Below are 23050 nucleotides of genomic sequence, written 5' to 3' on the forward strand. Positions count from 1 at the left end.
CAGTATAGAGCATCATGTGTGGCCATTATACAGTATGGAGCATCATGTGTGGCCATTATACAGTATGTAGCATCATGTGGGGCCATCATACAGTATGGAGCATCTTGTGTGGCCATTATACAGTATGTAGCATAATGTGGGGCCATTATACAGTATGTAGCATCATGTGTGGCCATCATACAGTATGTAGCATCATGTGTGGCCATTATACAGTATGTAGCATCATGTGTGGCCATTATACAGTATGGAGCATCATGTGTGGCCATTATACAGTATGTAGCATAATGTGGGGCCATCATACAGTATGTAGCATAATGTGTGGCTATTATACAGTATGTAGCATCATGTGTGGCCATTATACAGTATGGAGCATCATGTGTGGCCATTATACAGTACGTAGCATCATGTGTGGCCATTCTACAGTATGGAGCTTCATGTGTGTCCATTATGCAGTATGTAGCATCATGTGTGGCCATTATACAGTATGCAGCATCATGTGTGGCCATTATACAGTATGTAGCATCATGTGTGGCTATTCTACAGTATGGAGCACTATGTGGCCATCATACAGTATGTAGCATCATGTGTGGCCATTATACAGTATGTAGCATCATGTGTGGCCATTATACAGTATGTAGCATCATGTATGGCCATTATACAGTATGGAGCATTATATGTGGCCATTATACAATATGTAGCATCATGTTGGGCCATCATACAGTATGTAGCATAATGTGTGGCCATTATGCAGTGTGTAGCATCATGTAAGGCCATCATACAGTATGTAACATAATGTGTGGCCATTATACAGCATTGAGCATCATGTGTGGCCATTATACAGCATTGAGCATCATGTGTGGCCATTATACAGTATGTAGCATCATGTGGGACTATCATACAGTATGTAGCATCATGTGTGGCCATTATACAGTATGTAGCATCATGTGTGGCTATTCTACAGTATGGAGCACTATGTGGCCGTAATACAGTATGTAGCATCATGTGTGGTCATTATACAGTATGTAGCATCATGTATGGCCATTATGCAGTATGGAGCATTATATTTGGCCATTATACAATATGTAGCATCATGTGGGGCCATCATACAGTATGTAGCATAATTTGTGGCCATTATACAGTATGGAGCATCATGTGTGGTCATTATACAGTGTGTAGCATCATGTAAGGCCATCATACAGTATGTAACATAATGTGTGGCCATTATACAGCATTGAGCATCATGTGTGGCCATTATACAGCATTGAGCATCATGTGTGGCCATTATACAGTATGTAGCATCATGTGGGACCATCATACAGTATGTAGCATCATGTGGGGCCATCATACAGTATGTAGCATAATGTGTGGCTATTATACAGTATGTAGCATCATGTGTGGCCATTATACAATATGGAGCATCATGTGTGGCCATTATGCAGTACGTAGCATCATGTGTAGCCATTCTACAGTATGGAGCACTATGTGGCCATCATACAGTATGTAGCATCATGTGTGGCCATTATACAGTATGTAGCATCATGTGTGGCCATTATACAGTATGTAGCATCGTGTGTGGCCATTAAACAGTATGTAGCATAATGTGTGGCCATCATACAGTATGTAGCATAATGTGTGGCCATCATACAGTATGTAGCATTATGTGTGGCCATTATACAGTATGGAGCATCATGTGTGGCCATTAAACAGTATGTAGCATCATGTGTGGCCATCATACAGTATGTAGCATAATGTGTGGCCATCATACAGTATGTAGCATCATGTGTGGCCATTATACAGTATGGAGCATCATGTGTGGCCATTATACAGTATGTAGCATCATGTGGGGCTATCATACAGTATGCAGCATAATGTGTGGCCATTATACAGTATTGAGCATCATGTGTGGCCATTATACAGTATATAGCATCATGTGGGGTCATCATACACTATGGAGCATCATGTGGGGCCATCATACAGTATGGAGCATCATGTGTGGCCATTATACAGTATGGAGCATCATGTGTGACCAAACATTCCTAGGATATTACATCTCCTTACGCTTGCCCGCACAATCTGGAGAAAGGCTAAAAGTGTAGTTGATTTCACTGAGGTTCTTGCAGAAATGCCACTCTGGCACAATACATACTTCCCTTCTCTACAAGAACATCCCTCTTCTGATTTCTGGAGCTCCAGAAATGTATTGAAAGTAAAAGACTTATTTAATCAAAATATTCAAATGTCTTTTGAACAGATATAGACTCAGTATGCAGTTCCAAGAGCTCAATTCTTCAGTTACTTACAACTTAGGTCAGAGATCCAATCCCACATAGGTACAACGCACGCAGATATCTTCTCTCCCACTGATTGGCATACTTAAATCACAGGGACCACAAGGTCTTATTTCCACTCTATACTCCTATCTATTGTCAGCAAATATGGAGTCGACTCCTTTGGCGGCGATACAGTTACCTTCTACGGCAGAGCAGGGAGAATCGATCTCCCTGCTCTGCCGCCCGCTATGGGGCCCCTGAGCAGGCCGGGGGGGTCCCGGTGCCAGTAGTGGGCCCTCCGCCCGTCAACGCACTGATGAAGGAAGGAGCGCTGCGCTCCTTCTCCCATCATCCCCCTGGCGACGCTGACAGTGGGCGCGATGACGTCACCACCTGGCGTCCTCTGTCAGAAGATGAGCGGGAGGTCGGAGCACCGCTGGAACAAGGAGGAAGAGAGGTGAGTATTTATTGTTTTTTTTATGGGGGCTGCCTTATACTTCAGGATCTGCCTATGGGGTGCTGTCTTATACTACAGGGTCTGCCTATGGGGGTGCTGTCTTGTGCTATAGAGTTAGCCTACGGGTGCTGCCTTGTGCTATAGAGTAGGCCTATGGGGAGTGCATTATACTATATGGAGTCCTATGGGGAGTGCATTATACTATATGGAGTCCTGTGGGGAGTCTGTGAGGAGTGCATTATACTATATGGCGGCTTATGGACAGTGCATTATACTATATGGAGACCTATGGGGAGTGCATTATACTATATGGAGACCTATGGGGAGTGCATTATACTATATTTAGGATGATTTCGTGCATTATACTATATGGAGGCCATCTAGTGGGCCATCATACAGTGTGGAGATTACAGTGAAGGGGCCATCATACAGTACAGTGAGGGGGTATTATACTGTATAGGGGAGTTGTACAGGGGACAGACTCGGGACATTTTTAAATGTTAAGTGGGCACTTCTTGTTATAGGGGATCTCGGGTTACTGTGACTATCAAAGGGGCACACATGGCAATATTACTTTCTAGGGAGCAAAATGTGGGCACTGTTTTCTAGGGCACTTTCACTCGGCAATACTATATTATAGAGGGGTGCTTTAGAATTTGGAAGGCACAGAGAACCGCACAGCAGGTGCAGTAATAGGGACACATACGGCAGCAGTGGCTCAGTATTGGGGTATCAGGTGCAGTAATAGGGACACATACGGCAGCAGCGGCTCAGTATTGGGGTATCAGCAGGATGAGGAGTTTGTGCAGGTTGGGTGATGGTGATGGCTGGAATATGAGAAGTGAAATGTGTCTTTGTTGTATTCTCTGCAGACGAGTCCTGGCTGGAAGAAGTTGTCATGTCGGTCTGTGCCAGATGGAAAAGACGGGAAAAGTGAACAATTCCATCAGAAAACATAAGCGGAAGACATTATATCTGTAACTGTGCTGTGATCTCTTATATGTTCTGTAGGACTGGTATCTACCACTGACCATATGGAGGTAATATCCATGTTGGTCGTTATATAGAGATTATCTTCAGTAATAGCGCAGTCATCTGCTGAGGTTCTCCTCCACTATTAGGGTGCATCACCGAATTGTAATGAAGGTTACCTGGTTTTGGGCCCAGTCAGAAGCTTCGCCCAGCCTGAACCAAAACCCTATCTATGCCTCTATAATAGCAATACCAATTCCCCTGGATCCCTTGGTGTGTTTCGAGTTGTGGAAGAAGATAATTGGGACCATTATATTAAAATATTTCTCCGAGAGATGCTATTTTTGGCCAGGAATTTACTTGCTCTGAGATGGATTGGTAGTTTACACCCAACACTGAGATCCTGGGTAGAACTTGTCAATTCAGTGATTCCATATGAAAACCCTGTCTATCAAAATAGAGGGTGTCCTGGGAAATTCTATGAAATATGGGACTTCTGGAACTCAACACCCGTCACTATCTAACAAGTGCCTAAGAATATTGACATGGGGGCATGCCCAAAGCACATTTACGGGTGCGTCGTTTTTCTAGCAGAAATGTTAATTTTTAGTTAATGTTATGTAAATAGTTATTGGGCATCGATTTCCAAGTTTCGAGGTTGACGTTTTATGCGATCCAGTAAATGTATACTGAGATGACAAGAATGTGTGGTTAGATGTATGTGAAATATATAACCACATTGTAACTGTGATGCGGCTGCAGTGCAGTTTAGCGCAACATCCACCAGGGGGTGCTGGTGAGGGAAGAGAAGTTGCACACTAACAGTGGGGGTGAAACACATAGTTGCAGAAGAACAGGGAAGTACTAGTGGACTGATTGACACAATTATTGTAAGCAAATTCCGCCATGGGTACCGCAGAGCACCAATCATCCTGTCTAGATGTGGCAAGACACCGTAATATCTGCTCTATAGACTGATTGGTCCTTTCAGTCTGACCTCGGGATGGTAGGACGATGAAAAGGTCAGAATGTCGACACAAATTCCACCCCTCTATCAGACACCACACTGACAGGCACACCATGCAATCGAACCACATGCTCAATGAATAGTTTTGAGAGAGTCTCAGCATTAGGGAGGCCCGGCAACGGTGCAAAATGCGCCTGTTTATTGAACCTATCAACAACTACCCAAATCACGGTTTTGCCATTAAAGGGAAGAAGATCGGTGATAAAATCCATGGACAGATGAGTCCACGGTCTATTGGCATTACCACCAATTCTCTGGCTGGCCGGTCACGGGGGGAGGGGGGGTTGCACAGGCACAAGTTTAACAGGAGGACACAAACCCAGTGATGTCAGAGGCCCACAAGGGCCACCAAAACAGCCTAGCGATGGCTTTACGCGTGGCCGAGATTCCAGGATGTCCACCCAGAGCCGAGCCAAGGGACTCCCGAAGCACCCTTAATCGATACTGAACAGGCACAAAGAGCTTATTATCAGGTATAGACGAAGGAGCAAGATATTGAGCCTCACGAATCTCTCGTTCCAATGCCGAGGACAACGCAGCCACCACTCCTCACTAATGAATGGAAGAAGGAGGTTCAAGAGGTGATATTGGATCTAGTCTACGAGATAAAGCATCAGCCTTAACATTCTTGGACCCTGGTCTGAAAATAATATAAAACTGAAATCGGGGGAAAAAAAGTGACCACCTTGCCTGTCTCGGACTTAAACGTTTGGCGGACTCGATGTAGGACAGGTTCTTGTGATCCGTAATGACAGTGATACGATGGACAGCCCCCTCCAAAAAATGCCTCCATTCTTCGAACGCCTATTTAATGGCATTACCCACATCATAATTCCTCTCACCAGAGGAAATTTTTTTTGAAAAGAAGGCACAGGGTCTTAATATAGTCAACGTGGTGGGTGTTATGGACCTGGTGGTTAGGAGCACCCGGCACAACCTGATAGTTAAACTGACACAGGACAAGCTCTGGGATGTGGGAGCTCTGCTGACCGCAACCCCTAATCCTATCACACAACTAGAAATAGCCGTGGAGCGTTCCTGACTCTCCCTAGACGCCTCTTCACAGCCTAAGAGCTAGCTAGCCCTAGAGATAGAAAATAAAGCCTACCTTGCCTCAGAGAAATTCCCCAAAGGAAAAGGCAGCCCCCCACATATATTGACTGTGAGTAAAGATGAAAGTCACAAACGCAGAAATGAAACAGGTTTCAGCAAAGGGAGGCCAGACTTACTAAACAGACAGAGGATAGGAAAGGTATCTTTGCGGTCAGCACAAAAACCTACAAAAGACCACGCAGAGTGTGCAAAAAGACCTCCGCACCGACTAACGGTGCGGAGATGCCACTCTGCATCCCAGAGCTTCCAGCTAGCAAGGCAAAATCATAATATGCAGCTGGACAAGGAAACAATGAACAAATAATAACAAGCAGGAACTTGGCTTCTGCTGGAGTAGACAGGTCACCAGAAAGATCCAAGAGCGAACTGAACCAATGCAGGAACATTGACAGCTGGCATGGAGTAACGATCTGAGTGGAGTTAAATAGAGCAGCCAACCAATGGATAAACCACATCACCTGTGTAAGGAACCTCAGAAGCAGCAGCTCCACTCACAGCCACCAGAGGGAGTCCATGGACAGTACCATTCACGACCACAGGAGGGAGTTCGACAACAGAATTCACGACAGGTGGACCCCTGAGACAATACAGCCCCCGCTCCCACCTCCAAGGTGTCCACCTCTACAATAAATGGTTTAGACAAATCACATTGAACCAATACAGGGGCAGTCATGAAACAATTATTCAAAGAAGAAGCTGGAGTTGACCAGTTCTTGAAGTCAGCCCTCTTACGAGTTAAATCTGTGAGGGGTTTGACCACCTGAGAAAACCCCTTAATGAATTTTCTATAATAATTAGTGAAACCCAGCAAACACTGAAGACTCTTGAGATCTCTGAGTTGCACCCAATTCACAATGGCCTGTACCTTCCTAGGGTCCATACGAAACCCCTCAGCAGACAAAATGACCGCAAGAAAGGACAATTCTTGAGCAAAAAATGCACACTTCTCCAGTTTAGCAAATAGCGAGTTCTCCCTAAGCCTCTGAAGAACCGCTCGGAGGTGGCCCATATGACTGTTTGTCACAAGACGATATGAGGATGTCATCCAAATAAACTACCATGAAATGCCCAATAAAATCTGAGAAAACATGATTAATGAAATTCTGGAACACTGCTGGCTCGTTAGGCCAAAGGGCATAACCACATTTTCAAACAAACTTTCAGAGGTGAGAAATGCAGTTTTCCACTCATCCCCCTCATGCATACGGATGAGATTGTATGCTCCCCTGAGGTCCAACTTAGAGAACCACCTGGCTCCTGACAATTGATTGTACAAATCGATTATAAGTAGGAGGGGATAAGTGTTTCTCATAGTGATTTTATTCAGTTCTCGAAAATCGAGGCATGGGCGTAAACCACCATCCTTTTTCTGCACAAAAAAGAACCCCGCCGCCACGGGAGAGACAGATGGTCAAATGTGCCATCATAGCAGCCTGCTCAGGGTCGGGAAGGTTGCACAAACGGGCTTTGGGCAATTTGGCATTGGGAACAAGATCAACAGCACAATCGAATGGGCGGTGTGGTTGTAGAACCTCAGCCTCCTTTTCAGAGAACACATCCTCAAAGTCTTTCAGGTACTCCGGAATACCCTCCAGGCTGATGGATGACACAAGTACAGTAGTGAGGCAATTTTTACTACAATTAGGACCCCATTTAACAATGTCCTGAGATTCCCAGTTTATCACAGGATTAGGCAATTGTAGCCAGGGGAACCCCAACACCAGTCCCACAGGCAAATTGTCCATAACAAAACATGAAATACGTTCCTGGTGTAGGGAACTCACTTTAAGGAGAAACTACTCAGAAACACATTTGATGACATTCTTAGATAGTGGTGTTTTGTCAATGGCAACAACAGGAATAGGAGTATCCAGCCTAACTGTCCCTAACTTACACTTGGTACCAAGTCAGAGTCAATAAAGTTCATGGATGACCCGCAATCAATGAAGGCAGAAGTAGGCACAGAGCCACTCCCACAAAAAAGTTCTACTTCCAACAAGATTTTTGCTAATGCAGAGAAAGGTACCTGAGAGTTTGGGTGACTTCCACGACAATCACCCAGACTCAGCCGCTTGGTAGTCGGTGGACAGGAAGGGCAGTCCTTTTTCCAGTGTCTGGGATCTCTGCAGTAAAAACCCAGCTTTCCTTCATGTTGCTGTTTCCTCTCCTCCTCAAGGTTGGTGGCCCTTACCTCCATAGGTTCAGATGGAAGCAAAACAACAGAACCAGCAGAGAGCAACAGAACAACTCGCTGTGTAACACCTCTCTCCCGCAGCCTCTGATCCATACGGAAAGCCTGAGTCATAGCTTCCTCCATTGAGCTGGGAGGTGGATGGAGAGCCAGAGGATCCTTCAGGCAATCCAACAGTCCACTCCTGAACTGACATCTAAATATGGAGTCATACCAGGACACCTCAGTAGACCATCGATGGAACTCGGAGCTGTACGACTCGGCTGAGCGCTTTCCCTAAACTAGACCCATAATAGTGTCCTCTGCCAACCTGACACGGTCCGGTTCATCATAGATAAGTCCTAGGGCCTCAAAGACCCTATCTTCCGACATCTGTTCAGGAGCAGTGGGGGCAGCGAGAAAAACGCTCAAGATTAGGGAACCTCAGTAAGTAAGGAGATAATAATTCCTACCCACTGAGTCTCATTCCCAGATGATCAGGGTCTAAGAGAAAACAATAATTTACAATTCTCCCTGAACGTATGAAATGTATCTTTTTCGCCAGAAAAGGTGTCAGGAAGCTTAACTGAGGGTTCAGGAGAGTGCAAAACAACATCTACTGAATCACCAGATCGACTAACAGCATGAGGGGTGGTTCTCTGCACGGTTTTAACAGTCTCCATCAGCTTTTTTCTTAAGTGAATATGAGACGTGGCAAGGGTCCGATGTTCCACTGAAAAATCCCACATTATCTGTGTCAAACTGGACACTTGATCCGCCAAATTACCAAGCGGATCAATAACCAGAAAAAAAAAAGCAAAATCCCCTTTTAAATTGTGAAGGAACAAATTAAGAAGGATTCTCCATTTTGTGCTTTTCGACTCCATTTTGTTGTTTTGAATATAAATTTTGTTAATAGACTAAAGTTTACAGATGTTATGAAACCTTGATGAGACCTTGATTGTTGCAATCTGCCAGGACATGAGACTGAGGGTGCATTGTTCTACGAGACTTTGATGTACAGACTGTTCCTGCATTCTTATAGGTTAAGAAATGTGAACGTGTTCTTATGCTGATTGGTTGAAGTATAATTTCTATGACTATGAAAAGTCAGAGAATAAACGGGGGCCCAGAGATCTACTCGATCCCCCACACAGAGGCACGAGTCTCCGTCTGGTCATTTTCAGTTGCCGGCAACGCCCTTTAGATTAATTTGGAAATCACTGAGTCAACCGTGAAGGATCACTTTAGATCCTCCCTCAACAGCTTGGCGCCCAACGTGGGGCCCCAGACAGGAACGCCTCTGCCCCCCGGAGGACAACAAGACAAAGGACCCTCGGAGCGGACACGGGCACTGGAAAATTGGGACTGATCATCCCCCACAACAACCACGGTAAGTTGGCAGTTATACTGTCCAGACTGACCATTTGGTGTGGTTTTCCTGTGTTTGTGCTGCAAAGAGGATCTGAGGTTTGTCCCCGATGGTGGGTGATTTTTGGGTGGAATCATATAGAGGTGTAGTTCCGTTGGGAGCCCAGTGCTCGAACCGTACCTCATAAAGGACGGACACCCCGGATTGACCAGTGATGTAATTCTCTTTATAGTCAAAATATCCTGAATTCCTGATCATTGTTAGAATCAGGCGCGGTGAGGTGATCGAAGATTGGGTAGGATACGTAACTCAGGAATATATAGAAGTATACAGTATGTATTTCTAGAGGTATCCGGAGGGTTAGTTTGAAACGCCCTCCTCCTTTCGCTGAGTACCGCGTTTTTGGGTTGTCCCAGAGGGGGACAGGTAAACCTAGTGGAACAAAACTAATACAGCTGCTCTGGTATTGTGCACGACTAAGTAAGGATATTTAGCTCTAAAGGAGAATCAGTTTCCGTGTGTGTGATGAATCTGATATTTTTAGCCCAAAACGGGGAAAGAACTCTGTCAGGAATGCAGGAAAATATTGAAAATATTCTGAATCATTGGTTTTTCTAAGGTGTTCTGGCATGTGAATTGTGTGATGAAGGTTTTGTAGAAATTAATTAAGTCTGAGAACTGCTGTATTCTGCTTCTGTGTGTAGATTTCCAAAATATCCAATGGGAGGGGTAGGTCAAACCGCTGCGCTATTGCTTTCTTTTGTGTTGAGGAATGCTGTAAATTCTTATTTAAGTGTTTCTGGTATGGAGGGGGCGAGTCGCTGCGTCCTCTCGGAATTTTCTATCCTTGTGTTGTGTAGTATGTGCAATAGTACAATGTTGTATTGAATTAGAAAGAAATATCGTAAGTTCAAGTTGGAATTTGAAAGTGAAAGAATTGTGAAAGATTGGTAAAAGATTCACCTGCTTCAAGTTGAGTGGTTGATATATAGCAGATTAAGGATTAACAGAGAAGTGAATTCGGATTTGTTTTTGTTACATTGACAAAAAAAAAGAAAGTTGTCTATTACTATGACAAAAACTGGATGTTTGTGGTACAGGAAGGAACTGAGAAAGTGACTGAGATTAATGTGTTGGGAAAGCAAACTATTAAAAATTTGGGACAAGGGGGGCTCCCTGTTAGATAATATGGTCCCTCCCGAGGAAATATTCTCCCGACTGTAAGCTCTGTGCCCCTTAACCCCAAAGCACCAATATATTCTGCGTTGCCAAAACTTAGTGCACCCCCACCCTATAATCCTTCCGGGTGGATTTGTGATGTATGCGGAGTTACTAATTCTCAGTGAAGACAGGTCTGTTACAATTGTGGAGCAAAAAGACCCGGAGTTGTAGCTCCCACCTTTCCCTTGCTAAACGCTGACGGCACTTATTATCAGCCACCGCCAGCATCAGTCCCTGGTATGCTTAGTATTGCTAGTGGTTATGAGTATCCACCCCCTCCTACTTTAGTTACCCGATTCAGAAATATCCCCCATGGTTTTCTATAGACAAATAGCAGCGAATCGAGAGATTTATTCCACTCCCTGGAGAGATCTGTTACACTTACTCCATGTGAAGGCTGGGGAGGGGTATTTTCCAATTATTGAGGGGGAACCTATGAGAGTGATGTTGATTTCTGTAATGCTTTAAGGGTTTGGGCACAAGATAGACTAGCGGACCAAGCTACCTCCCTCACAGATGTCACACAGGACAAGGGGGAGACTGCCGAGAAGTTTTATGGGCGTCTTATGGTAGTGTTTAAAGATTTGGGATTCTCATTGTATAATAAAGCCCATTCACACCTTTTTGCAGTAGTTTTGACTTCCGAGCCTTAAATCTGAATTGAAAGAGGCAATAATGTCAGTTAGACCTGACATTGAGACTTCCACTCCAGATGATGCATTAAAAATAGTAAAGAGTTTTCAAAAGAACTTAGCCCGTTCTGCATCAGCAGGAAAGGCAAAGGTTAAACCAGTAGCCACAGCGATCTCCACTCCAACTCTAGCCCCCACCCCAGGAACAAGGTCGCAGCTGGTTCCTTATCAGTGGCACACACAACAGACTTCAGCTCCAGTCCTCCCACCATACACGAATTCAGCTCTCTACTCCAGTATTCCTTTTAACCCTATGTCCGGGAATCTCACTCTCCAGCCCCGCCCTGCCAATTCTCGCTTGCAGTGTTGGCGCTGTGGCCGGCCCGGTCACTTTCAGAGAGATTGTCATACCCCTGCTGACAGATGTTACCTTCCAGTTCCCCCTTCTACCCGTAATCTGAATACTGGGAACTCTGGGGGATACTCTGGTTACAGACAGTCTCAAAATCCTGATAATCGCCCATACTGACGGGGTGACAAACCAGGGTCTGCCATCACAATGTCCTCCACCAAGCCTGGGGCATGCTCATCCGTCACGCTTCCTGTCGGGGACACCCTTGTCAAGTTTATGGTAGACACTGGGGCGGCCAATTCCATAATCAAGTCATCAGATGTACCTACGGATATCCCTATTCAATTCTCAGACCAAGAGCTTGTTTTAATTGGAGTAGATGGCAGACCCAATAAACATACTCTCACAAAACCCATCCCTGTGGGACCTTTCCCTGAAGTTACTGCTCAATTCGTAATCTCTCCCTCATGTCCGGTAAATTTACTGGGGGCAGATGTATCATCACAGTTCCGCTCCAGAATATAATTCCAAGATGATAGTGAGATGGTATTTATGTTTTATAACCCCTATGCAGATGAACATAATGAGATGTATATCTTATATGCCCTTCCCACGGTTATGATGGCCCTGATAGGCCCAGATCCACCCCCAATAATGCCTGTTGAACCAGTAAAAGTGTTTCTCAAACCTGGTGCCCCTTTTCCCAAAGTCCATCAGTACCCTTTGAAACATGATCAGGAGCGGGGCCTCAAGGGTCAAATACAAACGTTACGTTACTCGATAATGGTACTGTGTTTCCCCATGTAACACGCCTTTGTTTCCCGTTAAGAAAAAGACCCCACCCGGCCAACCCCCTGTGTACCGGCTGGTACAAGATCTACGGGCAGTTAATGCAGTTACTGTTCTGGAAACTCCGGTGGTGCCTAATCCACATACTCTTGTCCCAGATACCTCAAGACGCTGCTTGGTTCACAGTCATCGACCTCGCCAATGCCTTCTTCAGCATTCCATTACACCCAGATTGCCAGTTTCTGTTTGCATTCACTTATCAGGGATGACAATTGACGTGGACAGTTATGCCACAAGGGGCCCAAAACAGTCCCAATCAGTTTGCAAAAAATATGGGCGAGTGTCTTTTACCCTGGCAGTTAGAATATCCTTATGTCACGCTGCTTCAGTATGTGGGTAATCTTTTGTTGTGTGCACAGACAGAGCAGGAAGCCATTGTTGCCACTGTTAGTCTTCTCAAGTATCTGGCAGATCTGAACTGTCGGGTTTCGGCCTCGAAACTTCATTTCTGCCTTGGTCAAGTGATATTTTTTGGGTCACTGTCTCCTTCAGGGTGCCAGACACCTCACAGAAGAAAGAAAAATAGCCGTCAGCTCCCTTCCTTTCCCAAAAGATGAGCCTGAACTCCAGCGTTTTCTTGGACTATGTGTTGTGAGTTCTGTTTTTGGGCTCCCTCTGGTGGTTACTGATGGTACTGGGTGATTTGTGTTCTGCTGTCTCTGGTGTCCACCTGTTCTATTAGGATTTGGGAGTTTCCTATTTAACCGGGCTTTCTTGTCATTTCCCCGCCGGCTATCAAGGTTATCAGAGTGTTTTGTTACCTCAGCTTCTGGCTTCAGTAATCTTCAGGACAAGCTTAGTTTTTGATTTTCTTGTTCCACGTTTTGCTTTATTTTTGTCTTGTCCAGCTTGCATATAATTGTTTCTTTGCTGCTGGTTGCTCTAGTGGGCTGTAATTGCTCCTCATGTTCCATGAGTTGGAACATGAGTTCAAGTAATTACAGGATGGTTTTTTGAAGGGTTTTTTGCTGACCGCGCAGTTTACTTTTGTATCCTCTGCTATCTAGTTTTAGCGGGCCTCATTTTGCTGAATCTGTTTTCATACTGTGTATGTGCCTTCCTCTCATTTCACCGTCATTATATGTGGGGGGCTGCTATTTCTGTGGGGTATTTCTCTGGAGGCAAGAGAGGTCTGTGTTTCTTCTAATAGGGGAAGTTAGATCTTCGGCTGGTGCGAGACGTCTAGGATCAACGTAGGCACGTTCCCCGGCTATTGTTATTTGTGTGTTCAGGTTTAGGGTCGCGGTCAGCTCAGGTTCCATCACCCTAGAGCTCGTTGGTGCTTGTCCTTTTGTGATTCCCTGCCATTGGAATCATGACAGTATAGCCGGCCCAAAAATGTTTGGGCTGAGGTAGGAGGAAAAGTAGTCTGAGGAAGTTTTTTTTTTTTTTCTTTTTTTTTCTCCTCTGAGGTTGCTGCCTAGCCCTAATTGCAGCCTGGCTGATTTTTTTTTTTTTTTTTTCCTCCTCTTAATCCTTGAATGGCTCTGACCTTAGCTGTTTATCATGGACGTCCAGAGTTTAGCTTCCAGCTTGAATAATCTTGCTGCTAAGGTTCAAAATATACAAGATTTTGTTGCACATGCTCCTATGTCTGAACATAGAATTCCTATTCCAGAGTTCTTTGCTGGAGATAGATCTAGTTTTCTGAATTTTAGGAACAATTGCAAGCTGTTCCTTTCTTTGAAATCTCGCTCTTCTGGAGACCCTGCTCAGCAGGTTAAGATTATTATATCTTTCCTGCGGGGTGACCCTCAAAATTGGGAATTTGCATTGGCACCAGGGGATCCTGCGTTGCTTAATGTGGATGCATTTTTTCTGGCATTGGGTTTGCTCTATGAGGAACCTAACCAAGAGATTCAGGCTGAAATAGCTTTATTAGCTCTCTCTCAGGGGCAAGATGAAGCAGAAATATATTGTCAAAAATTTCGGAAATGGTCAGTGCTTACTCAGTGGAATGAGTGCGCCCTGGCTGCAAAGTTCAAAGATGGCCTTTCTGAGGCCATTAAAGATGTTATGGTGGGGTTCCCTGCGCCTACGGGTCTGAATGAGTCTATGACTATGGCTATTCAGATTGATCGGCGTTTACGGGAGCGCAAACCTGTGCACCATTTGGCGGTGTCTTCTGAACAGGCACTTGAGACAATGCAATGTGATAGAGTTTTGTCTAGAAGTGAACGGCAAAACTATAGGCGGAAAAATGGGTTGTGCTTTTATTGTGGTGATTCAGCTCATGTTATATCAGCATGCTCTAAACGCACAAAAAAGGTTGATAAGTCTGTTGCCATTAGTACGTTACAGTCTAAGTTCATTCTGTCTGTGACTCTGATTTGCTCATTATCATCCATTTCCGTCGATGCCTATGTAGATTCAGGCGCTGCCCTGAGTCTTATGGATTGGTCATTTGCCAAGCGATGTGGGTTTAGTCTTGAGCCTCTGGAAGTCCCTATTCCTTTGAAGGGAATTGACTCTACACCTTTAGCTATGAATAAACCTCAGTACTAGACACAAGTGACCATGCGTATGACTCCCGTTCATTAGGAGGTGATTCGCTTCCTGGTATTGTATAATTTACATGATGTTCTAGTACTTGGTCTGCCATGGTTACAAACTCATAATCCAGTCCTTGACTGGAAAACAATGTCTGTGTTAAGCTGGGGATGTCAGGGGGTTCATGATGATGCACCTCCGATTTCTATCGCTTCATCTATTCCTTCTGAGGTTCCTGTATTTTTGTCGGATTATCGGGATGTTTTTGAGGAGCCTAAGCTCAGTTCGCTTCCCCCTCACAGGGATTGCGATTGTGCTATAGATTTAATTCCTGGTAGTAAATTTCCTAAAGGTCGTTTGTTCAATCTGTCAGTGCCAGAGCATACTGCTATGCGGGATTATGTTAAGGAGTCCTTGGAAAAGGGACATATCCGTCCATCTTCGTCCCCTTTGGGAGCAGGTTTTTTTTTCGTGGCCAAGAAAGATGGGTCCTTGAGGCCTTGTATAGATTATCGTCTTTTGAATAAGATTACCGTAAAATATCAGTATCCTTTGCCTTTGTTGACTGATTTGTTTGCTCGCATTAAGGGGGCTAAATGGTTCACTAAGATTGATCTCCGGGGTGCGTATAATCTTATACAAATAAAGCAAGGTGATGAGTGGAAAACCGCATTTAATACGCCTGAGGGCCATTTTGAGTATTTGGTAATGCCTTTCGGACTTTCTAATGCTCCTTCAGTCTTCCAGTCCTTTATGCACGATATTTTCCGTGAATATCTGGATAAATTTATGATTGTGTATTTGGATGATATTTTGTTTTTTTCTGATGACTGGGAGTCTCATGTTCAGCAGGTCAGGAAGGTGTTTCAGGTCCTGCGGGCTAATTCCTTGTTTGTAAAGGGCTCAAAGTGTCTCTTTGGAGTCCAGAAGATTTCTTTCTTGGGGTATATTTTTTCCCCTTCTACTATTGAGATGGATCCCGTCAAGGTTCGGGCTATTTGTGACTGGACGCAGCTGCATCTCTTAAGAGTTTGCAGAAGTTCTTGGGCTTTGCTAATTTCTATCGTCGTTTTATAACTAATTTTTCTAGTGTTGTTAAGCCTTTGACGGATTTGACTAAGAAGGGTGCTGATGTTGCTGATTGGTCTCCTGCGGCTGTGGAGGCCTTTCAGGAACTTAAACGCCGGTTTTCTTCTGCTCCGGTGTTGCGTCAGCCTGATGTTTCGCTTCCTTTCCAAGTTGAGGTTGATGCTTCCGAGATTGGAGTGGGGGCGGTTTTGTCACAGAGAAGCTCCGATTGCTCGGTGATGAAGCCATGTGCGTTCTTTTCTAGAAAATTTTCGCCCGCTGAGCGGAATTATGATGTGGGTAATCGGGAACTTTTGGCCATGAAGTGGGCATTTGAGGAGTGGCGTCATTGGCTGGAGGGTGCTAGACATCGTGTGGTGGTCTTGACTGATCACAAAAATCTGATTTACCTTGAGTCTGCCAGGTGTCTGAATCCTAGACAGGCTCGTTGGTCACTGTTTTTCTCTCGTTTCAATTTTGTGGTTTCATACCTGCCAGGTTCAAAGAATGTGAAGGCGGATGCTCTTTCTAGGAGTTTTGTGCCTGACTCCCCTGGAAATTCTGAGCCCACTGGTATCCTTAGGGATGGGCTGATTTTGTCGGCCGTCTTCCCAGACTTGCGACGTGCTTTGCAGGAGTTTCAGGCGGGTAAACCTGATCGTTGTCCGCCTGAGAGACTGTTTGTTCCGGATAGTTGGACCAGTAGAGTCATCTCCGAGGTCCATTCTTCTGCGTTGGCAGGTCATCCTGGAATATTTGGTACTAGAGACTTCGTGGCCAGGTCTTTTTGGTGGCCTTCCTTGTCGAGGGATGTGCGTTCTTTTGTGCAGTCTTGTGAGGTTTGTGCTCGGGCTAAGCCTTGCTGTTCTCGAGCCAGTGGATTGTTGTCACCTTTGCCTATCCCGAAGAGGCCTTGGACGCACATTTCCATGGACTTTATTTCGGATCTCCCTGTCTCTCAAAAAATGTCCGTCATCTGGGTTGTGTGTGACCGCTTTTCTAAAATGGTTCATCTTGTACCCTTGCCTAAGTTACCTTCCTCCTCTGAGTTGGTCCCTTGTTTTTCCAGAACGTGGTTCGTTTGCATGGGATTCCGGAGAACATCGTTTCTGACAGGGGATCCCAGTTTGTGTCTAGATTTTGGCGGACGTTCTGTGCTAAGACCTTGGAAACTTATTTGAGGTGTTTTGTTTCTGCTGATCAGGATGACTGGGTTACCTTTTTGCCGCTGGCCGAGTTTGCCCTTAATAATCGGGCTAGTTCTGCTACCTTGGTTTCTCCTTTCTTTTGTAATTCGGGGTTTCATCCTCGTTTTTCCTCTGGTCAGGTGGAGCCTTCTGATTGTCCTGGAGTGGACTTGGTGGTGGATAGGTTGCATCAGATTTGGAGTCATGTGGTGGACAATTTGAAGTTGTCCCAGGAGAAGGCTCAGCAGTTTGCTAATCGCCGTCGCCGCGTGGGTCCTCGACTTCGTGTTGGGGACTTGGTGTGGTTGTCTTCTCGTTTTGTTCCTATGAAGGTCTCTTCTCCTAAGTTCAAGCCTCGGTTCATCGGTCCTTATAGGATCTTGGAAATTCTTAACCCTGTGTCGTTTCGTTTGGATCTCCCGGCATCGTTTGCTATTCATAATGTGTTCCATCGGTCGTTGTTGCGGAGGTATGAGGTACCTGTTGTTCCTTCACTTGAGCCTCCTGCTCCGGTGCTGGTGGAGGGAGAATTGGAGTATGTTGTGGAGAAGATCTTGGATTCTCGTGTTTCCAGATGGAAACTCCAATATTTGGTCAAGTGGAAGGGTTATGGTCAGGAGGATAATTCTTGGGTGGTTGCCTCTGATGTTCATGCTGATGATTTGGTCCGCGCTTTTCATAGGGCTCATCCTGGTCGCCCTGGTGGTTCTCGTGAGGGTTCGGTGACCCCTCGTCAAGGGGGGGGTACTGTTGTGAGTTCTGTTTTTGGGATCCCTCTGGTGGTTACTGATGGTACTGGGTGATTTGTGTTCTGCTGTCTCTGGTGTCCACCTGTTCTATTAGGATTTGGGAGTTTCCTATTTAACCGGGCTTTCTTGTCATTTCCCCGCCGGCTATCAAGGTTATCAGAGTGTTTTGTTACCTCAGCTTCTGGCTTCAGTAATCTTCAGGACAAGCTTAGTTTTTGATTTTCTTGTTCCACGTTTTGCTTTATTTTTGTCTTGTCCAGCCTGCATATAATTGTTTCTTTGCTGCTGGTTGCTCTAGTGGGCTGTAATTGCTCCTTATGTTCCATGAGTTGGAACATGAGTTCAAGTAATTACAGGATGGTTTTTTGAAGGGTTTTTTGCTGACTGCGCAGTTTACTTTTGTATCCTCTGCTATCTAGTTTTAGCGGGCCTCATTTTGCTGAATCTGTTTTCATACTGTGTATGTGCCTTCCTCTCATTTCACCGTCATTATATGTGGGGGGCTGCTATTTCTGTGGGGTATTTCTCTGGAGGCAAGAGAGGTCTGTGTTTCTTCTAATAGGGGAAGTTAGATCTTCGGCTGGTGCGAGACGTCTAGGATCAACGTAGGCACGTTCCCCGGCTATTGTTATTTGTGTGTTCAGGTTTAGGGTCGCGGTCAGCTCAGGTTCCATCACCCTAGAGCTCGTTGGTGCTTGTCCTTTTGTGATTCCCTGCCATTGGAATCATGACAACTATGTACTTATTGTTGTCAGTGAATACCGAACACATCCCGCATAATGCAATCTCTCTACAATGCCCTGAAAGACTGTTCAAGATATGCTGATGATTTTGGCAGATTCCACACAGGATACGCTGTTACTACGGAAGACACCGTAGTGCACGCAGCTGCACTCACTCCCTCACTGTCAGGACAAGAAGTAGAATTTCAGGATCTGTCTACTGCATGTGTTCTGGCCAAAGACAGGCGGGCTAATATATACACGGACTCACAGTATGCATTTGGTATTGCTCATGATTTCGGAGCCCTATGGGCTAATCGAGGATTTGTTACTACCGCCGGGACTCAGTGAAGAATGCTGAAGCTGTTAAAACCCTCATGGACTCAATCGAATTACCTACCCAGGTGGCCATTATCAAAGTTAAGGAGCACGGTCCTAGGAACAGTCCACAGACTGTTGGTAACGCCTCTGCGGATATGCAAGTAAAAGCCGCTGCTCTCCTACCCGTTGAACCGACCATATCAGCTATGGTGACCACACGCTCTCAGCGTAAACAGTTACAAGAAACACTGACTCTACAGGAACCTGATGATCCATGCCAGACTGAGGTTTTCTGCCGGACCCCGCGAGACCGTTTAATGACGATGCAGATAATGTCTCCAAAGGAAGAATTGAAGCAGTGGAAAGCTGATGGAGCACGTATGGACATGGTCTCTGGAAAAAGGACCAACTTGTGTGTCTCCCTAAGCGGATGTACCCTGCTATTGCCATGTGGGCACATGGGCCCACACATCGAGGAAAAAAACAGGCTGTAGCACAAAAATTCTACTGGACTCCAGGTATTTCTACAGTCCTGACAGCACTCAACCGTGCATGTAATATCTGTCTGCAATCCCGGTCAACTGTACCCCCGAAGCACCTTGCTACGCTCGACTATCCTTTCCAAAGGCTCCAAGAGGACCACATCACGTTGCCTAAGTCTGGAAGGTATAAATATTGTCTGGTGGTTGTCGACATGTTCTCCAGTGTGCCGGAAGCATTCCCGGTTACCAACATGACTGCAAAAACTACAGCAAAGAAACTGGTGATGGAAGTTATATGCAGATATGGTGTTCCAGAAGTTGTTGAAAGTGACCAAGGCCCGGTCTTTTCTTCTCATGTGTATCAGGAGGTTCTGACAATGCTTGGATCCACTGTAGCCCTCCATACTCCGTACCATTCACAATCCAGTGGGAGAGTTAAGAGGCTGAATGGCACACTGAAGGGACAATTGACCAAAATGATGCAGGAGACTACGGCTCCATGGCCAGGGCTCTTACACATTCGTACTACCCCTATTGCAAAACATGGCCTGTCCCCTAATGAGATATTGTTTGGTGCTAGGCCCTCAGTTGCAAATTTCAAGTCTCAGTAGTTGTCAGAAGAAACTGACCGTGCTGTTCAATATGTTATTCAGCTTAGTAAAAATGTTGCTAACACCCATGTTTTAGTTTTTTCCTTCCCTTCCAGATTAAGCAGAAACCGATATTTGTCACAACTTGAAGTCTGGTGGTTTTATGGTCGTGAAAAGCTATGTCAGAAAACACGGACTAGAACCCTTGTATGACGGTCCCTACCAAGTCCTCCTCATCACTCCTATGTCAGTAAAGCTGGAAGGAAGACCGACATGGATCCACGTATCGCAGTGCAAGCTGGTCAAACAGACTAGTAGCAAATAAGGGGACATGATGTTTTGGTTTTTCGTATTTCCATATAATAATATTGGTAACCGCATGGGACAGCCTAAATTCTCCAACATCCTTGAATAATAAGTTTGTACAATATCATGAAAGATTAATAGTACAGATGGGTATAGCCAATAAAATTGTCAGTTCTATTTTCATTTACCCTATTACACAAATATGGGATAAATTGGTTAGGGCCACAGACTAGATGATCAAATTTGGGATATATTGGATATACTTAATACTACTGTTGCTGTCCAAAACCAACTTATCATAGTCACTAATCAACATACTGTAGTACTGGACTACTTAACAGGAGCACAGGGTGGTATGTGTCAGGTTATTGGACCAGCTTTCTGTTATTATACAGATCCCAATAGTACTCTACATTTAAAGTTAGAAGACATTCAAAGACTCAGAGATCAATATGATAAAGACAATGACCGTAATAAGGACAGTTGATGGGCAGACACCTTCTCCTTTTTAATCCAGCCAATTGGTTTGAGGGACTTGCGGCTGGATAGCTGGAATCTTGCAAAGTTTGTTTCACATCGTTGCCGTTATCCTTGTCATGTATGTAATACTAAAATTTGTTTTTTTGGTGTATTTCTGTATGTATTAGGAAATTCTGCACTAAGACAACTAATGATGAAACCAAAAGCGTTGCCACCCCTGCTCTTCTCTACACCGATTTTACAAAGTTATCTGATGAAGATGTTGAAGCCAAGCGCATGGCTATCTTCAAAAGATCCCCACCACTGTTATCAATAATTGTTATTCGTAAATTCTAGTATACAGGGGGGACGGGTACGCCGCAACAGCCATGGCTGGTAACATGGCACCAGTCATGTGAAGACCAGTACCCCTCGAGCTTATAGCTTGGGATAGTACCTCTGATGCTGGACATTAATTAACAAAATTTATCTAGGGGGGAATGTGAAGGAACAAATTAAGAAGGATTCTCCATTTTGTGCTTTTCGACTCCATTTTGTTGTTTTGAATATAAATTTTGTTAATAGACTAAAGTTTACAGATGTTATGAAACCTTGATGAGACCTTGATTGTTGCAATCTGCCAGGACATGAGACTGAGGGTGCATTGTTCTACGAGACTTTGACGTACAGACTGTTCCTGCATTCTTATAGGTTAAGAAATGTGAACGTGTTCTTATGCTGATTGGTTGAAGTATAATTTCTATGACTATGAAAAGTCAGAGAATAAACGGGGGCCCAGAGATCTGCTCGATCCCCCACACAGAGGCACGAGTCTCCGTCTGGTCATTTTCAGTTGCCGGCAACGCCCTTTAGATTAATTTGGAAATCACTGAGTCAACCGTGAAGGATCACTTTAGATCCTCCCTCAACAAAATGTGTGGTCAGTGATAATGTGATGTGGCTGCAGTGTAGTTTTGCCGCAACCTCCACCAGGGGGTGCTGGTGAGGGAAGAGAGGTTGCACACTAACAGCGTAGCAACACTGAGCAGCCACACAGGTGTCACAGGTAACAAAAGAGTGGTCAGACGAGCAGAGTCAGAAACTGTCAGGAGCAGAGGTACCAGAAGTCACAGCATGCACGAAGTCAGATACAAGCCAGAAGTCAGAGCCAAATGGGAGCGCGGTATCCAAAATGTGAGACATAAGATGAAGTCGGGATACAAGCCAGAGGTCAAAGCCAGTAGGGGAATGAGGTATCCGAGACGGAAAGCAAGAGGCGGGGTTCAGAGATCAGGCTGAGTCATACACTGTAAAGAAAACCACCAGACGGACACTATGTCAGGGATAGGGACTGGGCCTCACACAAGTATGGGAAGTCAGAGGCAGAAGGATCACCAGGGTATACTGGTCAGCTGCTCTAGCCTGGAAGCATGAACTAGCCTAGCCAGCTCCAAAACGAGGCTGAGGGTGTTAAAGTGTTACTTCTGTTTCGGTAATCACACACTTTGACATCATCATGAAGAAGATTCTTCTGTTTCAATCTAGATGCAAGAAGTTCAGCTTTATCTGTCATGGTTCTGTTTGGTCATGGTTCTGTTTGTCATGCAGCATTATGGTGTGTCTAAGGCATTGTTCCCCAACTTCGGTCCTCAAGAGCCACCAACAGGTCATGTCTTCAGGATTTCCTTAGTATTGCACAAGTGATAATTGCATCACCTGCACAGGCAAGAATTCAATCACCTGCGCAATACTAAGGAAATCCTGAAAACATGACCTGTTGGTGGCTCTTGAGGACCGGAGTTCGGGAACACTGGTCTAGGGTTTATTTTGGTAGCCTCCCTTTGGATTTGTGAAACATATAGTGGTTCATTCGTTTTTTACTTTCCTTCAGCAGAATATGCGAGTAGGGTGTACTTATTATTATTATTATTTTTTTAGGAATACTCACAAAAAGATGTTGTACAGTGTTGACAAAAACAAATTTTGGAGGTAAGTTATTTTAACAAATCAATGTGATTGATGAGTTAAAGCTAGTGTCATGCTTCCCATATACAGCTCGGGCAAAAACTAAGAGACCACTGCAAAATGTTCAGTTTGTCTGATCTTTCTCTTTATATGTATATTTTTGACTAAAATGTAAATTGTGTTTAGTCTATAAACTTCTGACAACATGTCTCCGAAGTTCCAAGCAATTTTTTTTCTGACAAAGAAAAATGGTCAAAATACCCCCCCCCCCCAGTT

At 44.8% G+C, this 23050-nt stretch overlaps 1 long non-coding RNA gene across 2 annotated transcripts in view; it reads left to right on the forward strand.

The window, feature by feature from the left end:
• The window catches only part of LOC138658136 (uncharacterized), a 107459-nt gene that overhangs the window by 83885 nt on the left and 524 nt on the right, over positions 1–23050 (forward strand). For both annotated transcript variants that reach the window (XR_011317357.1, XR_011317358.1), the window contains one exon: positions 22748–22798. This is a non-coding gene — a long non-coding RNA (uncharacterized lncRNA). The remainder of the gene's footprint in view (positions 1–22747; positions 22799–23050) is intronic.

This window comes from Ranitomeya imitator, chromosome 1, assembly GCF_032444005.1.
Source record: "Ranitomeya imitator isolate aRanImi1 chromosome 1, aRanImi1.pri, whole genome shotgun sequence".
Classification (NCBI taxonomy): domain Eukaryota; kingdom Metazoa; phylum Chordata; class Amphibia; order Anura; family Dendrobatidae; genus Ranitomeya; species Ranitomeya imitator.